Here is a 9,263-nt window from a genome sequence, read left to right on the forward strand (position 1 = left end):
TCAAATCCTAATTCCTAGTCCTGTGAATTTGAATTTATTTGGAAATAAGGTCTTTGAGATGTTACTAGTTAAGATGAGGTCAAACTGGGATAGGGTAGGCTCTAATCTAAATGACTGTTGTACATCTAAGAATGAGGGAATTGGACACAGACAGACACAGGAGAGTACACCACATGACGACAAAGGCAGAGGCTGAAGCCCAAAGATTGCAGGCAAACCACTAGAAGCTAGGAAGAGACAAGGAAGGAGTCTCCCTTTTGGACTTCTATGCAATAAATTTCTGTTGTTTTTAAGCCAGCCAGTTTGTGGCACTTGGTTATAGCATCTGAGGAAACTAAGACAGGAGCCTTTTGGATTTCATAGCTGATCTGACCATTCTCCTTCTTCAAGGTCTCTAGATCAGTTAACAAAGCCAGCTGATTCTGCATTGCTTATAATTATACCTTATCTTTCAAGTACTAGAATGATTGCATAAGCCACTGCTTCCCCCTTACACTTATACTTTGCCCCAGTCCTCCACAGTGGTAGTCTAAGGAATTCGGATACCACAATACATGAATGATTTTCAACAACCTATTAGCATCTGCAGTCATGTCCTTGTCTTCTGATGGGCAAGCAATCTGATACCAGAATCGCATTCTAAAGGTCTATTTTCTAGGGCCACTTCTGGTACAATATTCTTATTTTAGACTTCCCTAAAATAAGATTGTATGATAAGGATTTGGGTGCCAGGAATTTACTTGGGAGAAATCCCAGGAAGAACTGAGATGATAGTTGAATATAAAACACAGAAGGGAGAGAAGCCAATGAGTATTTTAACGAGTGAGGTACTGCTGTGGACAACAGGGGCTCACTCCTACTGTGAAACCTCTGAGAACTTAGGTAGAGCGTAGTTCAGGATCATTCCACTGGAGAACAGGGTGGCTAGGGCATTTTTCACAAAATTCTATCCCCATTGGTTGAGGGATACTCCAGATGCAGTTAGCGTCCCTGCAAAAATAGAATGCTTCTACTTGTGGTGCAATGGGTTCCAGAGGTGCCACAGAATTCTTCAGATAGAAAAGGAAATAGAAGCAGACACTTGTGATGCTAAGAAGTCAGTATGCTGGACAGTCTACATCTGCAGAGGTATTTAAAGTGGGTCAGTGGAATATGGCTCAGGGCAACAGCATCTGTCCCGTTGCATGTCCCTTGCATTTAATCATGAAAGCTCACTTATCAAAATTTACTATTTTGCAATATCTTTACTCTCCTCCAGGATGATGCAAGAACCTTGGAACTTCTAAAATCTATTTACCCAACTCCTAATTTATAATCTGCTATTAGGTCTCTTAATACTGTATCATTATATAGTATTAAATCAGAAACATATTAAACCCTATAAAAAAAAAGAAGCCATCATTATTGTTTTACACAGTCAATATTCATTAAGTTTATCCTCATGTGTAGATGTTTTACTCATATCTGACCTTCCGTCTGGAGTTATTTTCCTTCTGCCCCATGTATATATGTTAGAATTTTCTTTAAGTGAAAAGTGCTAGTAAATCACTGTTTTTTTGTTGGTGTTGTTGTTGTTTTGTTGTTGCTACTGTTGTTGTTCACTTGAAAATGCCCTTAATTTGCATTCATTTTTTAAGAATATATTCATTGGGTACAAAATTTCAGTTTTTGAAACTCTGATATCCTTCCGATTCATGGTAAACACCATTCCTCTGCCTTTTGGTTTCGATTGCTGGACTCAAGAAGCACTGTGACCATTATTTTTCTTCAAAGGTAATATCCTCTAGCTGCTTAAAATTTGGCTTTTGGTTTTATGAAGTATCACTGTGACATGTAATGGAAGACTTCTTTTTTCTTTTTCATCCAGCTGTAATTCATTGACTTTTAAAAATCTGCTTTTTATCCGCTCTGGAGTATTTTCAGTTGTTTTCTTAAGAAATATTACCTCTATCCTATTCTCTCTTTTGTCCTTTCTGGTAACTTAAATTAAAATATATCAGATATTCTTTCTGAGTTTTCTAAACTACTTCTCCCTTATCTGTATTTTTAATCTTTGTCTTGTTCTATGCTTCTATCTTAATAATTTCTTCTGATCTATTTTCAGTTCATTGATTTCTCTTCAGCTCTAATTTGTTCTTAAAGTCATGACTTGAGTTATTTCTACTTTATCTTGGTTTTTATTTGTGATTTGTATATTATAATTTTAATTGCTTTCTTTATTATATATGCTATGTTGTCTTTTACAGTGACATGTAGTTTCCTGCCAAATAATCCAATCTTGCCCTTTAAATTTTATAACTATTGTAGCAGTTTGATATGATTATGAATTCTAAAAATAGATGTAGGATTATGTTTTTAATCTGGTCTGTACCTGAGCATGATTAATTTATGATTAGGGCCTTGGCTGGGTCATTTCATTAGGGCACTGAGTCCCCACCCACCCACTCACAGATAAAGGCATGGCAAAGGAAAGAGTTGAGGGTTTTTGATGTTGGAGTTTTGATGTTGGAGTTTGATGCTAAAGCCTTAAGCTGGAGCCCCAGAAAGTAAGCACACAGAGGAAAGAGAAGCAAGCTCTGGAAAGAAAGGAACCCTGAGCCCAGGAAGCAGCAGGCTTGGGAAGAGAGGAACTCTTAGCCCAGAAAGAAGCAAAACCCTGGAAGAGAGGAACCCTGGAAGTCTGAACCCTTGCAGAAATCAGTAGCCATCTTGCTCCAACATGTGAAAATAGACTTTGGTGAGGGAAGTAACTTATGCTTTATGGCCTGGTATTTGTAAGCTCCTACCCCAAATAAATATTCATTATAATGACCAGCAGATATCTGGTATTTTGCATCAGCACCCCTTTGGCTGACTAATATAACCACAATTAGAGTAGTTGCCTTTTTTTCTATATCTGACAGTTTCACCATCTCATACCTTTGTGAGTATATTTCTGTTGTGTGTTTTTTCTGATGTTTTGTTCCTATTTTGTTATCTTTAACTATGTTTTAGAAGTTTATTTAATAAAGTATTTGGTAGATGATTTTGATATCTATTATCATGGTAAATTTCATCAGAGATTATTTTTATTAACTTCAGTGAGTGGTAGAATGATTTGGGATTTTATTAACTCTAAATAATGAAATTCTGGCTGCAAGTCCCTGTAATATTTTACTTACTTCCGGTTCACTCTTCCTTTAGGGGATAGCTCTTCAGACATGGGGGCCAGAATCCTCATCCTCGGCAGGATATGGACTTTGATGTCTGTCCTCCCAGCTCCACGTTACCACCAAAAGCACAGCTCAGTTTTGTAGCTGCTTCCAGTTTAGGAATATATCCCCAAAGCAACAGCAATTTTGAATGGTTTCTCTGAGTTCTTCCACTCTTGGCCTGACTGTTCTTTGTATTCCAAGCTCTTTGCTCCCTCCAAAAATACACTTAAAAAAAAAACCTATCTAGCTTCTTCGGTTGTCCTGATGGGAAGACTGGTTTGAGTTAACTAATCTGCTACTATTGGAAGTGAAACTCTCCAAGTCATAATCTTTTCACCTTGATCAAAGAAACATCTATTCATATGAGTATTTTTACTAAGAATGATCTCCCTTAATAAAATAAAATATTAATAAACTTCTAAAAATGTTGTGTGACAGGCAAAGAATTTCATTGTTTAATGGTCACTATATATGGCTGATGCTAAAAACACAATCAGGAAAAGTAAATATACTATTTTCTTTTATGTATAGAAAGAGAGTTATTACTGCATTCATTCACGCCATTTCCCTCTGAAATTGTGCTGTGTCAATTTTGAAGGTAATCAAATCTTCACTTCTAAAACCTAAATCCCTTGTTCAGCTGTGAAATATTGAGTTGATCAAATCTGTCTCCTGTACATAGCAGAGTTGGCCTGTGGGTAGGGGCCTTAGAGAAAGGAACCTAACAAGATGTCCCTAACATTGAAAGTACAAAAATATTCTTTAACTCTAAGCAAATTTTAAAATGCTAGCTTCATCCAAGGATACTTTGCCTTAAGAAGATGTTACTGTTGTAACTATCGCCATTTTCGCCCTACTATAACCACCCCTGCTGTATGGCCATGTTTGGGCCCAGAAGCTTTGAGCAGGGAAGAGCTGAGAGTCACGCTTTCAAGTAAAACTAAGCTGTGGAATTCCCTACTGCCCGGCTGCTCACCATGCAGCTGTACCCCACCTCCTCCCCCACCCCCAGGCAGAAGCTAGGCTTCATCCCCAGGTCCCCAAGCTCTCATGTAGCTACCCCACCCCACACCTTCAATAAACCTCAGACTCTGAAAACAAATTTGCATTGGTTATTTTGTCTGACTACCCTAGTGAGAAAGGTACAAAGAGCTAGCTTGGGTAAAATAATGAAGAAGTTTCACTTGGAGAAAAAAGTCAACATGACAAGGCCAGGTTCAAAGATGAAAGAATGGAAAGTGTGGCTGAAAGCAATAGATCACAAAAGGCAAGGTCAGCTTCATTCGTTCATTCATACCTTCAACACTTCTTTCATGAGCAAATGGGTAGAAAAGCATTAAAATTTGAGAAAATTTGTTGTAAACCAAGACAAAAAGCATCAAGGTAGTAGAATCATTGGGGCTAGAAAGAAATTGGAAGTTGGGAATAAAGAAGAAAATGACAGATAGTGTGATGACAGAAAAAGAAAGTCTGATAGCATGATAGTTTAAAATCTTTTGAGCCCAAGTAAAAGGGAAGTTAATGATACTGTTTACAAATACAAAAAAGACATTTGGGTAAGTAAAATAACATTTAATGGTTTGCTTTTGAAATTGTGGACTTTGAAGGACATCTAATGTGAAATGAATTAAGAAATGAAGTTCTGCTCTTGGGATAAGACGCTGCCGCTATGCATGAGGCTAACATACACATAGGCTGAGAGAGTAAGGGAGATGATGGAAAGAGGAAAAAGAACATGACTAAAAATGATGTACTGGATGCTGATGGGGCCTTGCCCAGATCTCCTTTAACAGTTGGAGAACCCATTACCCCACAGCTGTGAGAGCTAGAAAAAAACACAAGTGCAATCAATCCTCTTGCCTCAAAGAGGAAACACAGGGGAGCAACTTGTGCTCCAGAGTTTTCTGTGGGGTCAGAACTAAGTTAGTCTCCATGTGAGGCCACGCTCTTGCTTAATCTGCTCCACCCCCAACACCTATTCTGTTTTCCTTATTCCCCTTCTCCAAAGAGCATTTTCTAATAAACCACTTGAACAATTATTCCCATCCAGGTTCTGCTTCCAGAGAAACTGACTTAAGACACATGCCATCTGGGGTGGGGAGGGGGGAGTGAATAAAAATATAGGGCAAAATTGTCAGAGAGATAGGGAAATATCTTAGAAATGGTGAGAGGAGAGAGTCTTGATTGAAGGGAGAATGGTCATAGGTGTCAAAGATACTAGTAAGAAAAAGGGATTTTGAAAATTGGGAAGACATTTGTGAGCAGGCATTTTTTTCTCAAGATATTTGGATGAAGAAGGATGGAAAGATTTGGGAGGATTGTTTGAGGGATTAATAGGATCCAAATCCCTTTGTTCAAATCCAATATGTAAAACAGGAAGAAAAAAAAAGCAAGGAAAAAACCCCACAGCTACTGTGGGTGTATAGTGAGGGGAGCACTCCATAACATTCATGCCTGCATTTGCACTCTTTCCCTGTCTCCTCTACTGCTATAGCTCGAGGGGGGCTTGGTGACACCCCGCAATGTTCTAAGGAGGACAGATTAAAACCCACAGATTTAGAGTACTAGTGGGACATAAAACTGAAAATATAAAGTAAGAAGTGAAAAAGTCCTGAGAGACTTTGTATGGGATTATTTAAAAGAGATCTGGATCTCATTTAGTTTGGATGTTCTCAGAGAAATAGCTGGTCATGTTAGGCCTACGAGGTACAGATATTTATGCCTAAATTACCTCAACAAGCTGAGATATGAAGTTAACTTTAAAAAGGCCCTTACTGGGAAGCAGCTTTGGCCCAACGGATAGGGCGTCCACCTACCACATGGGTGATCCAAGGTTCAAACCCAGGGCCTCCTAACCTATGTGATGAGCTGGCCCATGCACAGCGCACACACAAGGAATGCCCTGCCACGCAGGGGTGTCCCCCGCGTAGGGGAGCCCCACACGCAAGGAATGCGCCCCATAAGGAGAGCCGCCCTGCGCAAAAAAAGTGCAGCCTGCCCAGGAATGGCGCCGCACATATGGAGAGCTGACATAAGATGACACAACAAAACAAGACACAGATTCCAGGTGCTGCTGACAAGAATACAAGCGGACACAGAAGAACACACAGCGAATGGACACAGAGAGCAGACAACTGGGGGTGGGGCAGGGAAGGGGAGAGAAATAAATAAAAAATAAATAAATCTTTAAAAAATTAAAAAATAAAAAGGCTCTTACTAAGGTGGAATCTGGAAACCTAGGTAGAATTGGTGAACCCTGCCCTCTGAAATAGAGCCACAGAACAAAGTCAAATATACCTTTCATTTAACATGTCAGAAGGGAGACAGAAACTACATAAGTTCTTAGAATTTTTCTTATTTCTTATAATCTCTCTATATCCACACTGAAACAGAAAAGACTGATATACTTATGTAGAGAGAATTCAGTAAAGGGGTTGCTGGAGAGCATAGTTTGGAGGAAAAGCCCCATTATATAGTTCATGTTCACAAAAGGAAAAGGAATGCAATTGTATGCCAGGACCTGGGGCTCCAGAGCCTGTCATAAAGAAAAAGACCCGGGAACTTTCCAGAACGCTCGGTAAGAGGCGGAGGGGTGGCGGCTACCCGAGCTGCGCACAGCGAAGCGCTCCTTCCCGCTCCCCCTCACTGGCCTCAGCCCCCTCACCGGCTGTAGAAAATGGTGAAAGAAACCACTTACTATGATGTTTTGGGGGTCAAACCCAATGCCACCCAGGAAGAGTTGAAAAAGGCTTACAGGAAACTAGCCTTGAAGTACCACCCTGATAAGAATCCAAATGAGGGAGAGAAGTTTAAACAGATTTCTCAAGCTTATGAAGTGCTTTCCGATGCAAAGAAAAGAGAATTGTATGACAAAGGAGGAGAACAGGCCATCAAAGAGGGTGGAGCAGGTGGGGGTTTTGGCTCCCCCATGGACATCTTTGATATGTTTTTTGGAGGTGGTGGAAGGATGCAGAGAGAAAGGAGAGGTAAAAATGTTGTACATCAGCTCTCGGTAACTTTGGAAGATTTATATAACGGTGCAACCAGAAAATTAGCTCTGCAAAAGAATGTGATTTGTGATAAATGTGAAGGCCGAGGTGGTAAGAAAGGAGCAGTAGAGTGCTGTCCCAATTGCAGAGGTACTGGAATGCAAATAAGAATTCATCAGATAGGACCAGGGATGGTTCAGCAGATTCAGTCTGTATGCATGGAGTGCCAGGGCCATGGGGAACGCATCAGCCCTAAAGATAGATGTAAAAGTTGCAATGGAAGGAAGATAGTTCGAGAGAAGAAGATTCTAGAAGTTCATATTGATAAAGGTATGAAAGATGGCCAGAAGATAACATTCCATGGTGAAGGAGACCAAGAGCCAGGACTGGAGCCTGGAGATATCATCATTGTTTTAGATCAGAAGGATCATGCTGTTTTTACTAGACGAGGAGAAGACCTTTTCATGTGTATGGACATACAATTGGTTGAAGCATTGTGTGGCTTCCAAAAGCCAATATCCACTCTTGACAACCGAACCATAGTCATCACCTCTCATCCAGGTCAGATTGTCAAGCATGGAGATATCAAGTGTGTGCTAAATGAAGGCATGCCAATTTATCGTAGGCCATATGAAAAGGGTCGCCTAATCATCGAATTTAAGGTAAACTTTCCTGAGAATGGTTTTCTCTCCCCTGATAAACTGTCTATGCTGGAGAAACTTCTACCTGAGAGGAAAGAGGTAGAAGAAACTGATGAAATGGATCAGGTAGAACTGGTGGACTTTGATCCCAATCAGGAAAGACGGCGCCATTACAATGGAGAGGCATATGAGGATGATGAACATCACCCCAGAGGTGGTGTTCAGTGTCAAACCTCTTAGTGGTGACCAGTGGCTAACACTCACTACTGGCATTTTATATGCAGTAGTGAATAAGCAAAGGACTGTAATCATAATATGCTCACTACTTGCTATCGGTTTTGTTTTTTCAACTATAGTAGTGTTTTAAAAGTTAAATGAAGAATAAACTCAAATATAAAAGCTCAAAAAAAAAAAAAAAAAAAAAAAAAAAGAAAAAGACCCACTGTCACCAGTGTAAACTGAAAGAGGAGTCCTGGACTAGAATAGCTGATGGCCCAAGTTTTATTAGGAGATTGATACAATATAACAAAAATGAGATTATGAAAGCCTAGCATTGAATGGTAGTAGGGATATGAGAAGAAAAAAGGGTAGGGGAAATCCAGAACTGTTTGGCTTGATGACCGTCTAGATACGAAGAGCATATAGTGACAAAAAGGAGATCTAAAGGACAGAAATCTATCATGCTTTGTGTAAGGAAATTTTTAACTTGCATATAGTTTGATTATGAGTTTGTTTTGATATTACAATGTCATAATCCATTTTCAGCCAGTTTTCTTTTGGGTCTTATCTAGCTATTATCCTACATTTACATTTTTTGGCTTTTTTTTTTTTTTTCTGTTGTGTCTTTCAGTAAAAAAACAAAGTATACAGAAAGAAGTTAAGCAATGGAAAGCTTTTAAATCCTAAAATGCTTTAAAGAAGATTCTATAAGTGAAAATTTGTTCTGTGAGTATATTGGTTCCAGGGTCAAACATTAAATATGTTTAAACCACATGGGCTTGATTTAGAATGTATACAGTTATTCCTAGTGCAGTATAACCAGTAAGAATTTGAGAAAACTGTAGATCATAGACTGATTTGAAATACAAGATCACAAAAGTCTTATTTCATGGGGAATAGAATTTTCCCTTACAGTAATTTCTTCTTTCTTAAAGAAAAATAATTCTATTTGAGGATAATAAAAACTAATTATCAGCTACATTTTATTGTTTATGCAAGAGATCTTAACTTCTGAGAACCCAGAACAAGTGAGTTAGCACTTGTTCACCTCTCCAGGATCATCACCAGTAGCCACCCCTAGACTTCCCTGGATAATGCAGAAAAGTGTCAAGAGCAGAGGCTTCTGCATTCACCCTGAAGTATCTCACTCTGCCAGGTTAACACATTTCTCCTGCCTCTAGGACAGAGCCTCAGACATGAGGAGTCATTGCAGCCTTGCT

The 9,263-nt window shown here is 39.3% G+C and overlaps 1 pseudogene; it reads left to right on the forward strand.

Moving 5' to 3' along the window:
• The first annotated feature begins 6,757 nt into the window (after positions 1 to 6,757).
• LOC131273312 (dnaJ homolog subfamily A member 1 pseudogene) lies at positions 6,758 to 8,233 on the forward strand (annotated as a pseudogene).
• The last annotated feature ends 1,030 nt before the right edge of the window (positions 8,234 to 9,263 follow it).

Source organism: Dasypus novemcinctus, chromosome 2 (assembly GCF_030445035.2).
Source record: "Dasypus novemcinctus isolate mDasNov1 chromosome 2, mDasNov1.1.hap2, whole genome shotgun sequence".
NCBI lineage: Eukaryota > Metazoa > Chordata > Mammalia > Cingulata > Dasypodidae > Dasypus > Dasypus novemcinctus.